This window comes from Bos indicus x Bos taurus, chromosome 13, assembly GCF_003369695.1.
Source record: "Bos indicus x Bos taurus breed Angus x Brahman F1 hybrid chromosome 13, Bos_hybrid_MaternalHap_v2.0, whole genome shotgun sequence".
In the NCBI taxonomy this organism is placed as follows: domain Eukaryota; kingdom Metazoa; phylum Chordata; class Mammalia; order Artiodactyla; family Bovidae; genus Bos; species Bos indicus x Bos taurus.
Window position 1 is genome coordinate 19422871 of NC_040088.1, and position 18707 is coordinate 19441577.

An 18707-nucleotide genomic window follows, 5' to 3' on the forward strand; every position below is an offset into this window, starting at 1 on the left:
CCTCGCGTCACCGCCCGGCCAAGCGGCGGCCAATCCCAGGCTGCGGATCCCCCCTCCCCACCTCCTCCGCGGCTAGCCGGCTAGTGGCTCCCTCGCGGGGATCCCAGACTCCCAGGCTAGGGAAGTGGAGGCCTGGAGAAACAACTGCTGGAAGCTTGGAGCGCCCTGCCTCTGGGCGACCCACGGAGCTCTCTAAGAGCGGGGTTCCCACTCGTTCCTACGAGACCCCCATCTTTCTGCACACCCTTCGCATCTGTCAGCTCCCTCACCTCCCGCCGCCTCTCTTGTCCTGCATCTTTACACTCAAGTCCCTCAGTCTGTACACTTTTCTCAACTCCACACCACGTTCGTGCACCCCAGCCTCCTCACCACCCGTCTCCCGGCTCTGCCTTTGTTGTCTCCCTTTCTCTCCCGTACACGCTCGCTGCTTTCCCACTCCTTTTTTTCCTCTGCTGGGCAAGCTTAACAGGTGGGGGACAACCCTCTTCCTTGGTTCCAGGGGATCGCAGGAAGTATAGACGAATTGGTTAGGCTGACAGGAAAATTTTACCGGTAGAACTTGGAGAGGAATTGTTTTGGGCTAAATAAACATTGACCTAGAGAGTACTCTGCACTGGATCGTTTACACACTTGTGCGTGTGTGTGCTCAATCGTGTTCGACTCTTTTTGACCCCATGGGCTGTGGCCTGCCAGGCTCCTCTGTCCATGGGATTTCCCAGGCAAGAATACTGGAGTGGGTTGCCATTTCCTTCTCCAGGGGACTTCCAGATGGAACTTGCCTCTCCTGCATTGGCAGGCAGATTCTTTACCCCTGGCTACCTGGGAAGCCCTAACACACCTCATTTAATCCATATTGCTACTGGGGCTGGACAGAAAAGTGAGAGACAGGGATTGATTGATTATTAAACCCGATGTACACACGGAGAAACTGAGATAGATCTCATGGCAACCCACTCAGTGTTTTCTTGCCTGGAGAATTCCATGGACAGAGGAGCCTGGCAAGCTATAGTCCGTGAGGTTGCAGAGAGTGGGACCCAACTGGGTGACTAAACAACACCACCACCACACAGGGCAACAGATAGATCTCATGGTTAGTATATAGATTCATACTCAGTAATGCATTCAACAGCAACTATTGCCGCTGCCAGACCATTAGCTGACATTTTTGAGCACTTACTGAGTGCCAGGCATTGTGCCATACTGCTGTATGTGTGTGTTTATTCTTCACAACAACCGAAAAGGTATGTGTTATCCCCATTTTCAAGTTGAGGAATCAGGGTCACACAGTTATAGTAAATGGGAAAGCCAGGATTTGAACACATAGTTACTGGCTCCAACACTCCGCGCTCTACAAGCACCAGATAATCAAAGCCCGGGGGTGCTTCAGCCTCCGCTAGGAGACCTGGGCTTCGTCCTTTCCCCAAACTTGCTGTGTGACCTCAAGCAAGTCATGTCATCTCTCTGGGCCTCAATTTTCATATCTGTTGAAACATCCAAGTTATCTTTTAGAGATTCTTTCAAAGTCATCACCCTCAGGATTCTTCCAGTCCCATATTCTAGGCCCCCATCATTCCCAGTGGCCTGAGAAGAGGCTGGAAAGACCACAAGTACACATCCTCAGCATCTCCAGAGGTTGTGCATCCTCTCTCAGTAGAGCAGGGCTGGTGGAGATGAATCTGAGCACTGCCCGTCTGTCTCATTGGGAGGGGGGGTTGCGGGGGAAGGGAACTAGGCCAGAGCTTCTGCCCTGCTGATAAAATCCTGTCCCGGCCTAATCTGAAACCCCAGAGGGACTCCTCAATCCTAGCAACTAGCAGAAGGAACCGGGAAACAATGCCCAGTGGCTTGGGGAAGAGGGGTAGGAGTGAGGGAGCAGCGCTTTGGCCCTTGGAGTGATATCCCCAAACCATCCTCATTCTTTGCAACCCTGAGCCTCTCCCCATCACATCTGCTTCCTACTAACCTCATACCCTCTCTTCACCTTTTGCTGACTTAAACTGGATAATCCCTAATACGCCTCTCTTGTCACATCATTTGCCTGCACTAAAACCTCCTGTGGCTCCCACAGTACCACGCCCCTTAACATGGCATTTGTACCTGCCATGATCCAGCCCCAGTGCTCTCACTTTATTCCTCACTTACATCCACCTTGTCCTACGCTCAGACTCCTATCGTCTCTTCATTCTCCCACACCCATACTTTTGCTCAAGCTTTCTCCTGGAATTCTCTGTTCAGGCTTTTCTGAATTCAGAGTTTTTCTGTCTTCAAGATTCTACTCACTCCTTCTTCCTCTAGGTCACCTTTCCTGTCCCTACCCAGGTGTGCAGAACTACCTTGATGGACAGTACAATCATTTATTTGTTCAATAAACAGTAAGTGATGAAGACTAATTGTGTATATGTATTTTCCCAAGTAGACTGTGGGCCTCCCAAGGGCAGGATCTTTGTCTATATACTTCACTCAGCCTGTGCTGGACCTGGCATAGAGTAGACCCAACCAAAGGTTCAATAGTTAAAGGTTGGAGAATGGGGGATAGATTAGGAATTTGGGATTAAAATATACACGCTACTATATATAAGACAACCAACAAGGACCTACTGTATAGCACAGGGAACTATACTCAACATCTTGTAAAAACTTATAATAGGGGAGAATGTAAAAAAAGAATATAGATGTGTATGTATAACTGAATAACTTTGCTATATACCTGAAACTAACACAACATTGTAAAAAATATATTTCAATTAAAAAATTTAAAGGCTCAGCTCAAGAGAAATGATTGGTATGAGAAGACTCCTATACCTGGACCCTTAACCCTGGTACAGGAAGCATTCTATTGGGCACAGGATTATGGTCCCCCAAGCCCAGGGAAAGGGTTTCTTGTCATACACTCTGGTCCCCTAAATGGCCTGGATTCTGTTCCCAATCTTAAAAACCCTGTGTACAGGCAGATAGGCCAGATCTCAGCCTTACATTTCTCATGAGTCAAAGGTACCATGAAAGTGGGGTGGCTGAGCCTAGCAGAATCCGCTCCTGAAACCCCTGGGACCCATCCTTCTCTACTGCAGAGATTTACTGTTAGGACTGGAGAAGACCTCAGAGCTCAGCTCATTCCGATTTTCATTTTATAGGTGGAGAAACTAAGGCACCCTGAGACACAGAGATTAAGTTACTTGTTTAGAACTATAAAGCAACAGAGTCATCTACTGACCTTGGTTGGCGCTGGAGTGGGCTTAGTATTCTGGGACCCTGGCCTGGCCCGGACATCATGTTGAAGGTAATCCTGGAATCTCATTTCCAATCAGAAATAAGGTGCCACTCCTGTACACACACATACACACGGACATCTATGTGTCTACATGAAGGCATCCATGTACAAACACACACGTGCACATGAGCTCACATTTGCAGAGTTAACAGATGCTCACGCCCTTCTAATCCTTGCCCAGATGTAAGCACCTGCCGAATATTTCTTTTTTGGAGGCAGGGCACATGGGATCTTAGTTTCCCAACCAGAGATCAAACTCGTGTCCCCTGCACTGGAAGCACAGAGTCTTAACCCCTGGACCACCAGGGAAGTCCCAAAACTAGCCCAGTTTTACAGGCTCCAGGGTTGGAGGTCAAGAGGCCTCTCTTCTATCTGGGCCTTGGGCTTGCCTTTGCTGAACTCTGGGGGCTCCCTAATGGCGTGGGGTTCCCCCACTTCAAAGGGCAGAGATGTGTCAGCCTGGGTGTATCCCTCATAGGATCTTGCATGTGCTCAAAGTTATGAGCCCACTGAAGAACTAACTCACCACTGCCCTCTCTCTTCCCCTCTGAGATAGGGGGCAAGGCTGAGACAAGCCTGGTGGGCAGTTTGGAATCTGATGAAACCAGCAGGTCCTGATCACTCTAGAAACACAACCCCCTACCCCGAACTAGCCCTAGATTTACAGAGTTAAACAAACCATATTAATGACGACACTCTTAGGACCTCTATGTGCCAGGTATTATTCTAAATCCTTGCTTATGTGTGTGCTAAGTTGATTCAGTTGTGTCTATTTGCGACCCTATGGACTGTAACCCTCCAGGTTCCTCTGTCCATGGGATTCTCCAGGCAAGCATATTGGAGTGGGTTGCCATGCCCTCCTCCAGGGGATCTGCTCGACCTAGGATGGAATCCGTGTCCCTTATGTCCCCTGCATTGGCAAGCAGGTTCTTTACCACTAGCGCCACCTGGAAAGCCCATTCTACATCCTTACCTGTGTTGATAACTCCTTTAATCTCCACAACCCCCTAATATAGATAAAATTTATTCTTATTTTACTGGTGAAAGAAATGTAATTGGTAAAGCCAGCTAAGGCAAACATAATCCCCATATTCCCCCAAAAGACTGACCTATACCTTAACCAAGGGGCATGTCCCTAGAACCTATACTCAAAAAACTTTGTTGTTCAACCAAGAGATGTTTGAATTGGGGGTAACTGTGATATGTGTGTGTGTGTGTGTGTGTGTGTGTACACCATGGAAAAAACCTTGGCCTGATTGTCAGTAAATCCAGATTTCAATCCTGGTTCTATCCTAGGTTCATTGTCCAAGTCACTTTCTTTGTCTGGGCCTCAGTTTTCTCATCTGCAAAATGGCTGGCTCTATATTCTATGTGCTTATATGTTCGATAATAAATAGCATACAACTATAAAGGCTGTGTGTGAAAAAATGTACAGTATTTTTTATTTATTTATTTATTTATTTTTAACTCAAAATGAAGTTTACTTATACTTACAACAAACCAAACAAAAGCAACAACCATAGAATTACAGGGTCACATTTTAATTCCTGAATTTTACAGGTCAGCATTAATATCACCACATGTATACAAATGGTGTAAAACAAGTACAGTGGTATTTTTAATACAAAATAAACATCTGTTTTATGGAAAAACTATACTTCATATCTACACAACAGCCCATCCTCCAAACAATAGCCAAAATTAAAATTAACTACAAAATCTCCAAAACAGGGGAAACTGCTTCAGTTTAAGCTATTCCAGGAAAAATGGACCCATAACACATTACAAAGGTGATCTGAAGACTGTAGCTGGAATTACTAATTTTAGTCTTTTTTTTTCCCCCCCAATGTATTATAGTTTGGGGGATGTTTTTCTCACTTCAGCATGATCTCAGATCACAGATGAGCAAACTAACATTAAAATATTTAGTTAACTTGCTGTTCTAAAAATAAAACCTCTTAACTGTTTGCCTCAGTTTATTATTTTAAACTCATTTTCGTACATGGAATGTGCTTTTATTCTTAAAAAAAAAAAAAGCAGCTTTCATATTACACCCTTGTTTATGGAAAAGCTTCAGGTGCTGCATACTGACTGACACTGAAGTAACTTCTTGGACCAAAATGGCCTATAGATATTAAATGCCACTTAATTCAGCACTATTCTTTGTATGTTAGTCTTTATAAATTACACCTTAAAACGTTCCTGCAGCTCTTCAGAGAAACCTTTACTAACGAAGTAGAAAGTGACTTTAAAGCATCTTCCACAAGATTGTACTGGTAGGCAGTTGAAAACGTTCTGTTCAATATACTCCCGTTTCTAGAGAAAATCACTTTGGAATACTACTGTACTGATTCTTGGCATCTGTTATCTCTAAAAGTGCTGATTTTAAAGTTACAGTAACAAAACTGTCCATTTTAATCCAGCTTGTTTTCATCAAAATACACACTGAAATTTTCTGATGGAGAAAACTCAACATGTGCTGTAACACAGGGTGTATTTCCCTCCAACTACCAATAAGGCTGAATTTCTGTTAGATCTTCAAAGAAATGGTCCCAACAGCTTAACTTCATTTTTTAATGATAGTTGAATGTTTTCCATAAAAGTCAGAGGCAACTGATTAAAGAACAACATGGCCAGCACCATTATACAAGTAATGTTATTGGGTTTGCAACTGAAGTCTTATAATTGTTTCTAGATCAGAAACCCCCATGGAGCAACCCTGCATTAATGATACCTTACCAACTTTATCCCTTCCCTAAACCATCCCCAAACCTGAGAGTTTCCTTGCTGAGAAGCTACCTCCCAGGTTACTAACTTTTTTTTTTTTTTGACATCCTGAAGTATTTTTTAAAAAATCATTTTTTTGAGTAGCAGACCCTCCTATGTGGGCCTTGAAGGAGCAAACTGCCATGTTGTGAAGATGGCCACATGGCAAGGACCCAAGAGAGACTTCTGGAAGCTGAGAGTGGTTCCTGCCCAGAAGACTAAGAAAACGGAAATCTTAGTGGTACGGCAGCAAGAAAATGAATTCTGCCCATAACCTGAGGGAGCCTAGGGCCAAACTTTCCCTATTTGGGTCTCCAGATGAGAACATGGCTTGATTTCAGCCTTGTGAGTGTGTTGAAAAGTTTTTTGCATGAAAATTAAGAAGCAGCTTGAGTTATTCATCTTACTCTAGTACATTTTGTCTTATTGCAATTATTTTCTTTTGCTAAAGTCATATAGTTGAAATTGAGTAATTTGCATATGTGGGATGCAAATCCAGGGTATATATCTCAGCCAAAAGACACTTCCTCCAATAAGTTCTCCAAGCTGTCTTTGAAAAGAATTAACCTCTCACTCCTCAGAGCCTCCAAAACAAACACATTGTCTGCCTGTCTCTTAGAGCACTGAACACTTTGAATTCACCACATACTCAGGAATGCCTAGTTTCTTTCCAGGAGATATCTAACCTTTTCTATACTGGAGAATCTCTTTCAGTGTAACACGCTAAGTTGTATCAGTCGTGTCCGACTCTTTGTTACCCTATGGGCTGAAGCCCACCAGGCTCCTTTATCCATAGCATTTTCCAGGCAAGAATAACTGAAGTGGGTTCCCACGCCCTTCATTTCCGCCCCCCCCCCCTTACTTTGTCCACACTTTATTCTCTTTTTTTGTTTGTTTGTTTTACAAGATAATTTTGCCTTGTTTTGGAGATTAAATTACAGTGCAGTGCACAAGTCATAAACGTAGGGTTCAATAAATTTTGACAGATGGATACATTCGTGTAAGAAACTGTTCCCGTAGATCCCTTACAAGTCTACATTTCCTTTTTTTTAAGTTTCACATATTTATTACTGAGCCTCATAGACTGCTAGTGAAGAAACAGGAAACATCAGGAGCCAAGCATTCCATCTCCCCCATAAGCTGTTCAGACAGTAGTGATGTTGTCACTGTGACTTGGTTGGTTAATATACAAGTGATCTTAACACACAGCATGTGTGCCACTTTATATAGGAGGCTTCTTATAGACCCAGCTTGGTTCTTCTCCAGTGTCTTCTCTTGGAGTTGTACCTGATTTTATTACCAGTTTTCATTCGAATCCATTGAGGAATGGGACAATTCTGCTTTTGTTTCTTGGCTTGGAATCACTTGATCCTGAAAGTCTTGTGAGAAGATCCATGCCCTTCTCCAGGGGATCTTCCCAACCCAGAGATCGAATCCATGTATCTTATGCTCCTGCATTGGCAGGCAGGTCCTTTACCACTTGCGTCACCCGGGAAGCCCCTTCAGTGTAAACAGAAACATAATCAAAGACTTTAAAATGCAGGGAGATAAGGGCTGTGAAAGTCATTCAGTCGTGCCTGACCGTTTGTGACCCCATGGACTATATAGTCCGTGGAATTCTCCAGGCCAGAATACTGGAGTGGGTAGCCCTTCCCTTCTCCAGGGGATCTTCCCAACCCAGGAATTGAACCCAGGTCTCCCACATTACAGGGGGATTCTTTACCAGCTGAGCAACAGGGGAGTCCCAAGAGGCAAGGATAGTGATTAGAACAAAGAACTAGGGGAATCCAGGGGGGAAAAAAGGATGCACAGAAGCCTTCCTGGAAAAGAGGACATCTGAGACGGGCTTTGAAGGATGAGTAGAAGTTGACCTTGGGGTTGAATGGTCAGGAATATGATTCAAATCAGGAGCCCTCTAGAACTTCCCTGGTCGTCCAGTGGTTAAGACTCTATGTTCTCAATGCAGGGGGCTCAGGTTTGATCCTTGGTCAGGGAACTAGATCCCACATGCTGCAACAAAAGATCCTGCATGCCTCAAGGAAGATAGAAGATCCTACATGCTGCAACTTAAGATATGGCACTGCCAAATAAATAAATGTTAAATATATATATATATTAGGAGCCCTACACCCCTGTCTTGGCTCTGCTTCTGACTTGCTTTGGGTGATTCTCTGTCCTTCAGTGGGCCTCTGTTTCTCTGTCTGCACAATAGGGGCATGACAGGGAATTCCTTTGGGGCTTCCCCAGTGGCTCCGTGGTAAAGAATCCACCTGTAATGCAAGAGGTGCAGGAGACACGGGTTCGATCCTTGGGTCGAAAAGATTCCTCTGGAGGAGGGCATGGCAACCCAGTCCAGTATGCTTGCCTGAAGAAGCCCTTGGACAGAGGAGCCTGGCGGGTTACAGTCCATAGGGTCGCAAAGAGTCAGACATGACTGAGCAATCAAGCACATAGCACAAGGCCTGTAGTCGGTGAAGAGTAGAACTGCTCTATTTGAAGGGAAAGTTTAAGGGCCTAGAGTCGCTGCCTGCTATTCCTCTCTCCTCACGACTAAAGCCACTTGGCACACACACACACACACACACACACACACACACACACAGGGAATTCCTTTGCCTGCTCACTTCTTTTCTGCCTGTTGCTTTCTAAGGAGAGTTTTTGTCTTGTCTGACCACTTTCCAGGTTTTTTAGGTAGAGAACTGGAATAACAGGGAGACAGATATAGGACAGAGAAGTGACAGGAAAGAAGGAAGGAAAGAAAAAAGCAAGACTTGTGGAAAAGGGCCTAGGGGGACAGTTTCTGATGGGAAATGACAGATTTGGTAAGTGAGCAACACTGAGAGGCTGCAGTGGGGCTTGGGAGGACTGGAGAGAACAAAGGAGATTCTAAAGAGTGTTGACAAGGGGTGGAGACCCTTTGATGTCTCTTGAGAGTTACAGATAAATATTTGAGTCATTTTAAAATTGCTCTTGGGAGCTGGACTATTGTTCTTGGATTTACTACATTTTTATCCATTTTTGAATAGGTTAAAATGGACATGATTTGAAATCTCAGAGAACAAAGGGTAAAAGTTTCCCTCCTATTTTTTGCCTTTAGGACCCTCCAATCAACTTCTAGTCCCTAGGGGGGACTGCTGTCACCAGCTTCTTGTGTGAACTATCAGAAATAATCTCTGCGTGCACAAGCACGCATACGTAGGTATGATCCCCCTGTTTTGAACACAAATGATAGTGTACTATGCACACTTTTCTGAAATTTGCTTTTTTTTTTAATTTAACAATACAAGTTAAACAGTCCCTAGCAGTATATACAGAGCTGCCTAATACTTTAACAGTCACATAGTATTTCATTGTCTCATATTAAGGATGGATTGAAGTTTATTCAGATAGTTCCCTATATTTAAACCTTTAGTTTGTTTGCAACAATTTGCCCTTCATACTGCAGTTCTTGAATGTGATGTTAAAGGTGCTAAGCCTGAGCCACTTGGAACCCTCGGATTTATTTGGATACTGGGAGCTTTTAGACTCAGTGATGTTTTTGACAGGTTCTGATCCATCCTCTGGATCAAGCTCTTCCTACTGCCTTTTCCCTCTGTTCTGCCCACCCTGTTGTTGGGGCCCAGAGTGGTAGCTTCAGCCCTTCACCATGGCCTGCTCTCTGAAGTCCTCAGAACTCTTCCTGCATCTTAAAAATCATCCAGGCCAACTCTTGATTCGAGCCAAGAGTCTCCTGCCAGGAGCTGTGGGCAGAAAAGCCAGAGGTCGAGGCTCTGCGCAAGTGCTCAGTCACTCAGTCGTGACTGACACTCTATGACGCTCTGAACTGTAGCCTACTAGCCTCCTCTGTCCATGGGATTTCCCAGGAAAGAATACTGGAGTAGGTTGCCATTTCCTCCTGCTCAGGGATTGAACCCCACATCTCTTGTGTTTCCTGCATTGGCAGGTGGGTTCTTTACCACTGAGCCCAACACCTGGGAAACCCAGAGGCTCTGAGTGGAGTGTAAATACTTGTTGATCTATTCCTAGACTTTCCTGGGGCCTCCCTGCTTATTCTTCATTGCTAGCTGGTTTTCTGTTTCTTCATTGCTAGTTGGTAGGACTTTGCCCTACCTTTCTGCCAGAGGAATTCACTAGGGTCTACTCTAAGATCCTGTGGCAGGACCTTACCTATGAACCTTAAAAAAAAGTACCTTCTTGAAGGAGAAGAAATCCTTCTACCTGTAATAGAATTGCATGGAATGGTTATTTAGAGATCATCTAGTGCCACAAATTTACAAATATGGGAACTGAAGTCTGGATGAGAGGGTAGGACTAGCCCAGGGAACAGAATATGTGAGCAAGAGGGACAAAAGAAGAACTTGAGGCTTCTACCTCCAGGTCTAACCTCTTCACCCTCTCCTCCTAGAGTTCAGACTCAGTTCATCTTTATTCTCTCAAAATGTAGGACTTCCCTGGGGGTCCAGTGGTTGGGAATCTGCCTGCCAATGCAGGGGACATGGGTTCGATCCCTGGTCCAGGAAGATCCCACATGCCACAAGGCAGCTAAGCCTGTGGGCCACACTACTGAAGCCTGCACACCCTAGAGCCTGCGCTCTGCAACAAGAGAAGCCGCGGCAGTGAGAAGCCCACACACTGCAACTAGATAATCCCCTACTCACTGCAACTAGAGAAAGCCTGTGCACAGCAACAAAGACCCAGCACAGGCAAAAATAAGTAAAAATAAATGTTTAAAAAACATATCATGCTTTACAGAAGAAACCAGAAGCAAAAGAGTACATGCCATAGGATTCCATTATAAGCATATCTAGAACAGGCAAAAGTAACACATACTGACAGGAAGCAGATCCATAGCTTCCTGGGGATGGGCGGATGGACTGACTACAAAGGGAGTGAGGGAACTTTCTAGAGTGGTAGAAGTGTTCTCTTTTGATTGTGGGATGGTAGGGTATATATATTTGTCAAAATTGATTATACCTCAAAAAAGTGATTTAAAAGAAAAAAAAAGGCAGCATTGAAATATATTTACTCAATTTAGTTAAGAAAATACAACGTGACCACTGACCTACATGCACAGTCAGCTTGCACCAGCTCCTCTGATTTTAGCCGTTCATAACTCCCAGGTCAGATGTTTGCATCTCTGAGATGAAGTCGTCACAGATTTTGGTCAGAACATCATTTCCTTTAGACTTTTGTTCACTGTGTCATGACCGCGGCTCCTGACTTGGATGGGATTACAAAGCTGGTGATTAATACCTCTTTGCTGTCTATCCAGGTGCTGTGTTAACTTGCTAGGTTGGATTTTTCTTGCAGGGACTATCAAAGCTTTTTAATTTGTGCCCTTTAAAAAAGAAAAAAAAAAGCATTTGTACGAGGAATAATAACCATGACTAACATTGCTTGCTCGCTTTCTGTGTTCCAGGAGATGTTCTAAAGGTTTTGCATGTAACATCTCAATATAGATTCACCACTGTCCTTTGAAGAAGCTCCTTTTGTGGTCCCCATCTTACAGGTTTGGGAACTCAGGCATGGAGACTTTGAGTTATCTGTCCGAGGTTTCACAGAAAATTCCCCCCTACAGTGGAGCCTGGCAGGCTGCAGTCCACAGGGTCACACAGAGTCAGCCACGACTAAAGCAACTTAGCACGCATGCACAATGACAGATGGATATGAACCCTATCGGCCTGACTCCAGAGTCCATATAGCTCTTAAGTGCTATATGGTAACGCTATACAGCATTACCTAAAAAGTGACCTAAGAGTGACAGCAAAGCCCTTGCCTCAGGATCCCTTCCTCACTACTGCCAGAAATTCCACCATTGACTGGGTCCTCCCTCACAGTTAAGCATTGCCTTTTTTTTTTTTTTAATCTTTTGGCCATGCCTTGTGGCATGTGGGATCTTGGTCCCCTGACCAGGGATCGAACTTGTGGCCCCTGCATTGGTAGCCTGGAGTCTTAACCACTGGACCACCAGGGAAGTTCCCAAGCCTTGCCCTCTCTAGGTGCCTCCTAAAATGCAACTAGTTGAGAGAAAGGGAGCACTCAATCCCTACTCATTTAGTCAAATGGGTTTTCCAGATGCCTTCTCTCCACTGAGCGTTCTGAGAAAAACACAGATTGGGAGGTGGGGAGAAGGGTGACGCGGCATTGAAGGGGACACCAGAGAGGTAAGATGCTAGAGCCAGATGTCCCAAGTTTCCTGGGCTGACCCTGCTCAACCTCACATCAATGAGACCCTCACATCTGAAGACCAGAGACTCCCAGACACTGGAGACAGGGAGCCATGTAGGTAATGACAGGAGAAGCTCTCTAGAATGATGCTGGGTGTAACCTGGGTGCCCCAAGCTGAGCCAGGGTGTCCTTGGGGAAGGCAGGTGGGACAAATCGCATGAGGTGAATCCTTCTCCTTTGCCTGGGAGTGTGGGTAGTTGCATTCTATCCACCTGAAGTCTATTTTTAAAAAATATTTATTTATTTGTCTCTTCATTCCAGTACGTGAGCTTAGTTGCCCCACGGCATGTGGGATCCTAGTTCCCCTATCAGGGATCGAACCTGCATCTCCTGCATTGGCAGACAGATTCCTAGCCAATAGACCACCAGGAAAATATCCTGAAGTCTATTTTTAAAAATTAAAATGTATTTAAGGACTTCCCTGGTAATCCAGTGGTTAAGACTCCATGTTTCCACTGCAGAAGGTGCAGGTTCTGTGCCTAATCAGGAAACTAGGGTCCCATATGCCACATGGTGAAGTCAGAAAATAAAAAAAGTTTTCAATTAAAATGTATCTTAAATGATGCAGCAATTTATATAAAGTATTATATAAAACACAAGCAGACTTTGTAATTTTTTTAAAAGTATAAAAAACAAAAACAAAATAAAGTCAGGGCTACCCTTGACCGCCCCTCGTCCCATCCCAGAGAGCTTCCGCTACTGCTCCTGATTTGGAGTTTTCCTTGTTTCTACACAACACATGTATGTACACACAGGAAGTGCATTGTGTCAAAGGGCCTGTTTTGCTTCTAGTTTTAGAAGAACTATGCTTTAAAAAACTTTATGAACTGACAATTACAGGGACAGAGATCAAAATTCCAAAGGTTCAATAGGGAAAACAGTGAAAAGTGGGTGTCCCTCTCTTCTCTGTTCCCAATTGTCTCTTTACTCCCTAAAGGCAACCAGCAATTCTAGCTTCTTGTAATTCCTTCCAGAGATAGTCTAGCATTTAAAACTCAATGTGTAAATACATATATGTATTTTCCAAATAAAGAAAGACTCTTCTGCACCTTGTTTTTCTTCATTTTATAGTATATTTTCAGGCTTTTTTTTTTTATCAGTATGGAAAATAGCCTCCTTCTTTTTCACACATACATGGTATCCCATTATATTTATGCACAATATTTATCCAGTCCCCTATGGAAAGAAAAGTTGTTTCTAATATTTTATTACAAACAATGCTGCAATTAAATATTTTATACATTATTTTGCATATTTATTTGTAAGATGAATGCCTATTAGTGGGGATTAGTCAGCTGAGGTTATTTTAAAATTTTAAATAGTATTTTAAAAGTTGATAGAAACTGCCAAATAGCCTTCAGGACATACCAATTTATACTGCTTATGAGTTTGTTTGTTCCTTTGTTAGTATGTCATATGATATACTCTGTCCTGCAGACTCACATTTTTCACTCAGTAATATGACACTGGAGTTCTACTTATGTCAATATGCATAGATGTTCCTCATTAAAAACAAAGACCATCTTACAGTTTCCCACTGCTATGGCTGTGGAAAGTTGATTTAGTTGAACACATATTGATGGACATTTGGTTGGGTTTCAATTTTTTGCTTCCACGAACAATGCTGCAGTAACTCCTCTTGTATTAATATGAATAGAATAGATTCAGAGAAGTAAATTGCAAGATTGATAGTTATACATACTTAAAATTTCAGTAGATGCTTTTAAGGTGCTCTTCCAAAATGTTGCGGCAGTTTAGACTTCCTCTAACAGTGCATGAGAACTTTGTGTGTGCTCCCTCAGTTGTGTCCGACTCTTTGTGACCCCTTGGACTGTAGCCCACCAGGCTCCTCTGACCGTGGAATTTTCCAAGCAAAAATACTGGAGTGGGTTGCCATTTCTTACTCCAGGGGATCTTCCTGACCCAGGGATCGAACCCATGTCTCTGGCATCTCCTGAACTGGTAGGCAGATTGTTTACCACTGCGCCACCTGCTCTTGAACCTGCCCATGTACTTTCTCCTGGAACAAAGCTCAAAGTATGGGTTATCACTGGGATCATCCAGACCCTGAGCCCTATTCTGCAGAATCTGAATGGGTAAGCCAAGTGTTGGGAAGAATAAACACAGAAAAGGGGCAGAGCTGTCCCCCACTAGCCAGATAGTCACCCAGGTAACACAACTCTCTCCAAAGGAAAGATTACTTTGGAAGTGGGAGAAACTGAGCTCCCCATCAATAGGGGTGTTTGAACGGAAGTTTCAACAAATGCCCTGAGCTTCTACTCTGTGTGAAGTCTCTTAGATGGGTGTCTTGAGCCGGAGATGAGTCAGACCGTCCCTGCCCTCTCAGGGCTTGATACTCATGGAGAAAATAGACAAGTAAACAGACAGTGACATTTCTGTCTACTAACTATTGAGTTGGATTTCCTTTTTTGATAATATCTGGAACTTCCTGCTACACAGCACATGGGACTGCTGGAGATAAAAACAATAAACATCCTTTTAAATGCACAAATGGATCTGCAGCCATTTGGGTTTTAACAGACATTTGGGGGAGATGAAGGCTTTGACTTACATGAAGTTAAGGGTTGTAACTGAGATCCCTGATAAATCTAGGACACTGAAAGGGCTGTACCAACAGTGAAAATGCAGACTAGGGGAAAACAAGCAAATGTCTGAGTACAGAAGACAAAAGAAGACAAAAAGGATACATGTCCTTAGCAAAGAAGACAAAAGGGATATAGGTCCCAACAAACTGGTCTTTGGATGAGGCAAAGACACTATCTTTAAGAATTTGAAATTGCATGCTTATCCTTGATGAAAATGAGGTGACGCATGTGGGGTTCATATTTACATACCTGCATATCTAGGGAACTCCAAGGCTAAGAAATTAACATTTAAGGAGATCTACTGAACTGAACTTCAAAAGTACCTCTCAGATTCCTAGCAGAAACTAATGCAAATCTTCTCCAGATCTCCTCCATGGACCCCCTTCCTGCCCCAACCATTGCAGGTTACACAGAATTCCTATATATAGAGCCCTTCCAAACAGCTAATAATCCACAAGGAAACAACTGCTAAAATATACAAGGAAACAATCCATCATGAGTAAGGTTCAGTAGACATAGCAACATCAGTGCAGGAAGATGGCGGCCACCTTAGCAGCTGCTCGGGGAGAGGGGCCAGCACCAGTCTGGGGGCCCAAGGCCATTGCCTCTGACTGGGAAAACCAGGAAGTCTCCACAGGGATCCCTATCATGGCTGTGCAATTTGATGGGGACATGATTCTAGAAGCCAACTCCAGAACAACCACGGAGTCATACACCACCAACCAAGTGACTGACAAGCTGACCCTTATTCATGGTGGTATTTTCTGTTGCCACTCAGGCTCAGCAGCTGATCCTCAGGCAGAAGCCGATGCAGTCACTTATCAGCTTGGTTTGCACAGTGTTGAGCTGACTGAGCCTCCACTGGACACACGGCAGCCAGCCTCCTTAAGGAGATGTGTTACCAATACCGAGAAGATCTGATGGCAGGAATCATCACTGAGGGCTGGGACTCCCAAGAAGGGGGACAGGTGTCCTCGGTACCCATGGAGGGTATGATGGTAAGGTAGGCCTTCACCATCGGGGACTCCGGGAGCTCTTATATCTATGGCTATGTTGAGGCTACCTACCGGGAAGGCATGACAAAGAATGTCTGCAATCCACTGCCAGTACTCTGTCTTTGGCCATGAAACAGGATGGTTCCAGCAGCAGAGTGATCCGCCTGGCAGCTATTGCAGAATCAGGGGTAGAATGGCAGGTTCTTCTGGGAGACGAGATTGTCCAATTCACTATTGCCACTTTATAAGCTTTCTGAATCCTGGGGTTCTAATATACAATAGGAGATACCCCATACTGCTGCAAAATTCAATAAACAGCTTGTCACTGAGGAAAAAGAAAGATTCAGTAGACAAAATGCACAGAAGAAGACTCCTACGTACTTCAGATAACAGAATTATCAGATAGTGATCATTGAGTGCAGGTTAGAGGCAGCTGCTAAGTGCTTTGGAAGCATATTGAAAGAACAGATTCCTTGATGAAATCAAAGTCTTCACAGAGAAGGAGACTAAGAATAAGCCTTGAAGGATAAGTGGGACTTTGCCAAACAAGGACAGATGCTGTTGGGATGTAGAAAGTATAAGGTACCAAGGGCATGATCATTGATAATTAATTTTTTCTGATGCAAATAGGGCAGAAAAGTGAGGGATGAGGCAAGGGAGGTAGGTAGGGGGACAGATCATGTTGGCCCTTGTAAGCAGTCTTACAAGGAGACTTTGGTTTCTTTTTAATATTTATTTATTTTTATTTGGCTGTGCTGGGTCTTAGTTGTGGCATGTGGGATCTAGTTCCTTGAAAGAAAGTTAGTCACTCAGTCGTGTCTGACTCTTTGCAACCCCATGGACTATATAACCCACCAGCCTCCTCTGTGCATGGAATTTTCCAGGCAAGAATACTGGAGTGGGTTGCCATTTCCTTCTCCAGGGATCTTCCTGACCCAGAGACTGAATCCAGGTCTCCTGAGTTGCAGGCAGATTCTTTACTGTTCAAATCACCAGGGAAACCCTAGTTCCTTGACCAGGGATCAAACCCGGGCCCCCTGAATTGGAAGAACAGAGTCTTAGCCACTAGACCATGAGGGAAGTCCCATGGCTTTGGTTCTAGATTGAAGTGTAGAATAGATTTAAGTGTAAAATAGATTTAAGTGTAAAAGAAAACCAGTGAAGGGTTTTAAGTGAGGGGTTAGTGATATTCACTTGTCCCTTCATTCATTCAGTTAATAAATGTCAGGCATGAAGAATGGCTGGAGGATGGAGGGTGGCAGCAGGTGACCAGTCAAGAGAGAACAGCAGCTACTTGTGTAGGTGAGAAATACTGGTGGCTTAGATTAGAGTGGTGGTAATGAAGATAGAGAGGAGTAGGTAGATTTGACTGATATTTAGGTCAAAGCTTGAAAGTACATAAGGGATTGGAAAGTGCGAGGTATCGAGGCTTATTCCTAGGTTTCTGGCTGAGATACTGAAAGATTAATGCTGCCATTCATAGAGATAAGGAATTAAGGAGAAGAGTGAGTTGTTGGAAAGAAGACCATGAGCTCAGTTTTAGATACTTGGAGTTTAAAGTGACTTTGGGATATCCAGGTGGCAATGTCTAGGAGGTATTTTGATACAAAATGTCTGAATTGTCAACAAGAGAAATCTGGGCTGGAAATAAAGATCTGAGAGTTATCAACATGCAATTGGTAATTGAAGTCAGGGAAGTATAGGAGAGTTCTTTGGGAGGCTGAGTTCCATCTTCTGTTGTATTGGTTAAGATACAATTGGTATCTTATTTGGTTGATATCTATCTATATCTATACCTACCTATATCTATTTTACACTTAAATCTATTCTACACTTAAATCTAGAACCAATAAGATAAGATACCAATAATCTATTCTACACTTAAATCTAGAACCAATCTAGAACTTATCTGTTGTTTTGATTACAAGTGACTAACGGGTGAACTCAAGCTAGATTAAATTAGAAAAGGAAATTGGTGAAATGTCCATCGATAATGGCTGCAGGGACTTCCCTTGTGGCTCAGTGGTTAAGAATCTGCCTGCCAGTGCAGGCGACACGGGTTCAATCCCTGATCCAGGATGATCCAACATACCATGGGGCTACTAAGTCCGTGCGCCACAACTACTGAGCCTGCCTGTCCTAGAGCCTTCGAGCTCCAACTACTAAAACCCATGTGCCTAGAGCCTGTGCTGCCCAATAAGAGAAGCCACCACAATGAGAAACCCACAGGCCACAGGGAAGAGTAGCCCCTGTTCACTGTACTTAGAGAAAGCCCACGCAGTAATGAAGACCCAGAGCAGCCAAAAGTAAATACATATTAAAAAAAAAAAAAAATTGCTGCAGGCAAGGATTGCTTCAGTGGCTCAAATAATGGAACTGAGATCCAGTCTTTTCTAATTTTTCCAAAGCACTTCCTAGAAATTAGGTTAATTCTTGACAGGCCCTCTCCTTCCCCATGTGATACTACTGGGGAAGGTCTCTGCCAGGACACCACGGTTACCTTGCATACAATCATTTATATAGGGCACACTAGCAAAAGTTTGAACAGCTTATCTAAGTCTTGGCAGAATGCCTAGTGACCCTTCCAGAACATGAAAGAGTGCAAGGCTTGTAAGGTAATGAGAGCGTCTTCCACTTGCCTCCCTGTCTCCCATGGGAGGCTGCCCTGAGAGTTTCCTTACTGTTTCTCAGGTTCTGATGAACTGTAGGACTTTCTTCCCTACCCTACTCAGAATGGCATTACAGAATATAAAACCTGCTAACTGTGCTCCAGAATTGGCTCCTCAGCAATAGGGTACCCTACACTCATGTTGCAATTGTTCAGCCTCTTTTGTTTCAGTGTCA

At 43.9% G+C, this 18707-nt stretch overlaps 2 pseudogenes; one reads left to right on the forward strand and one right to left on the reverse strand.

Moving 5' to 3' along the window:
* Window positions 1-7268: 7268 nt before the first annotated feature.
* On the reverse strand, window positions 7269-11561 carry LOC113902696 (annotated as a pseudogene).
* Window positions 11562-15405: 3844 nt separating this feature from the next.
* Window positions 15406-16111, forward strand: LOC113902781 (annotated as a pseudogene).
* The last annotated feature ends 2596 nt before the right edge of the window (window positions 16112-18707 follow it).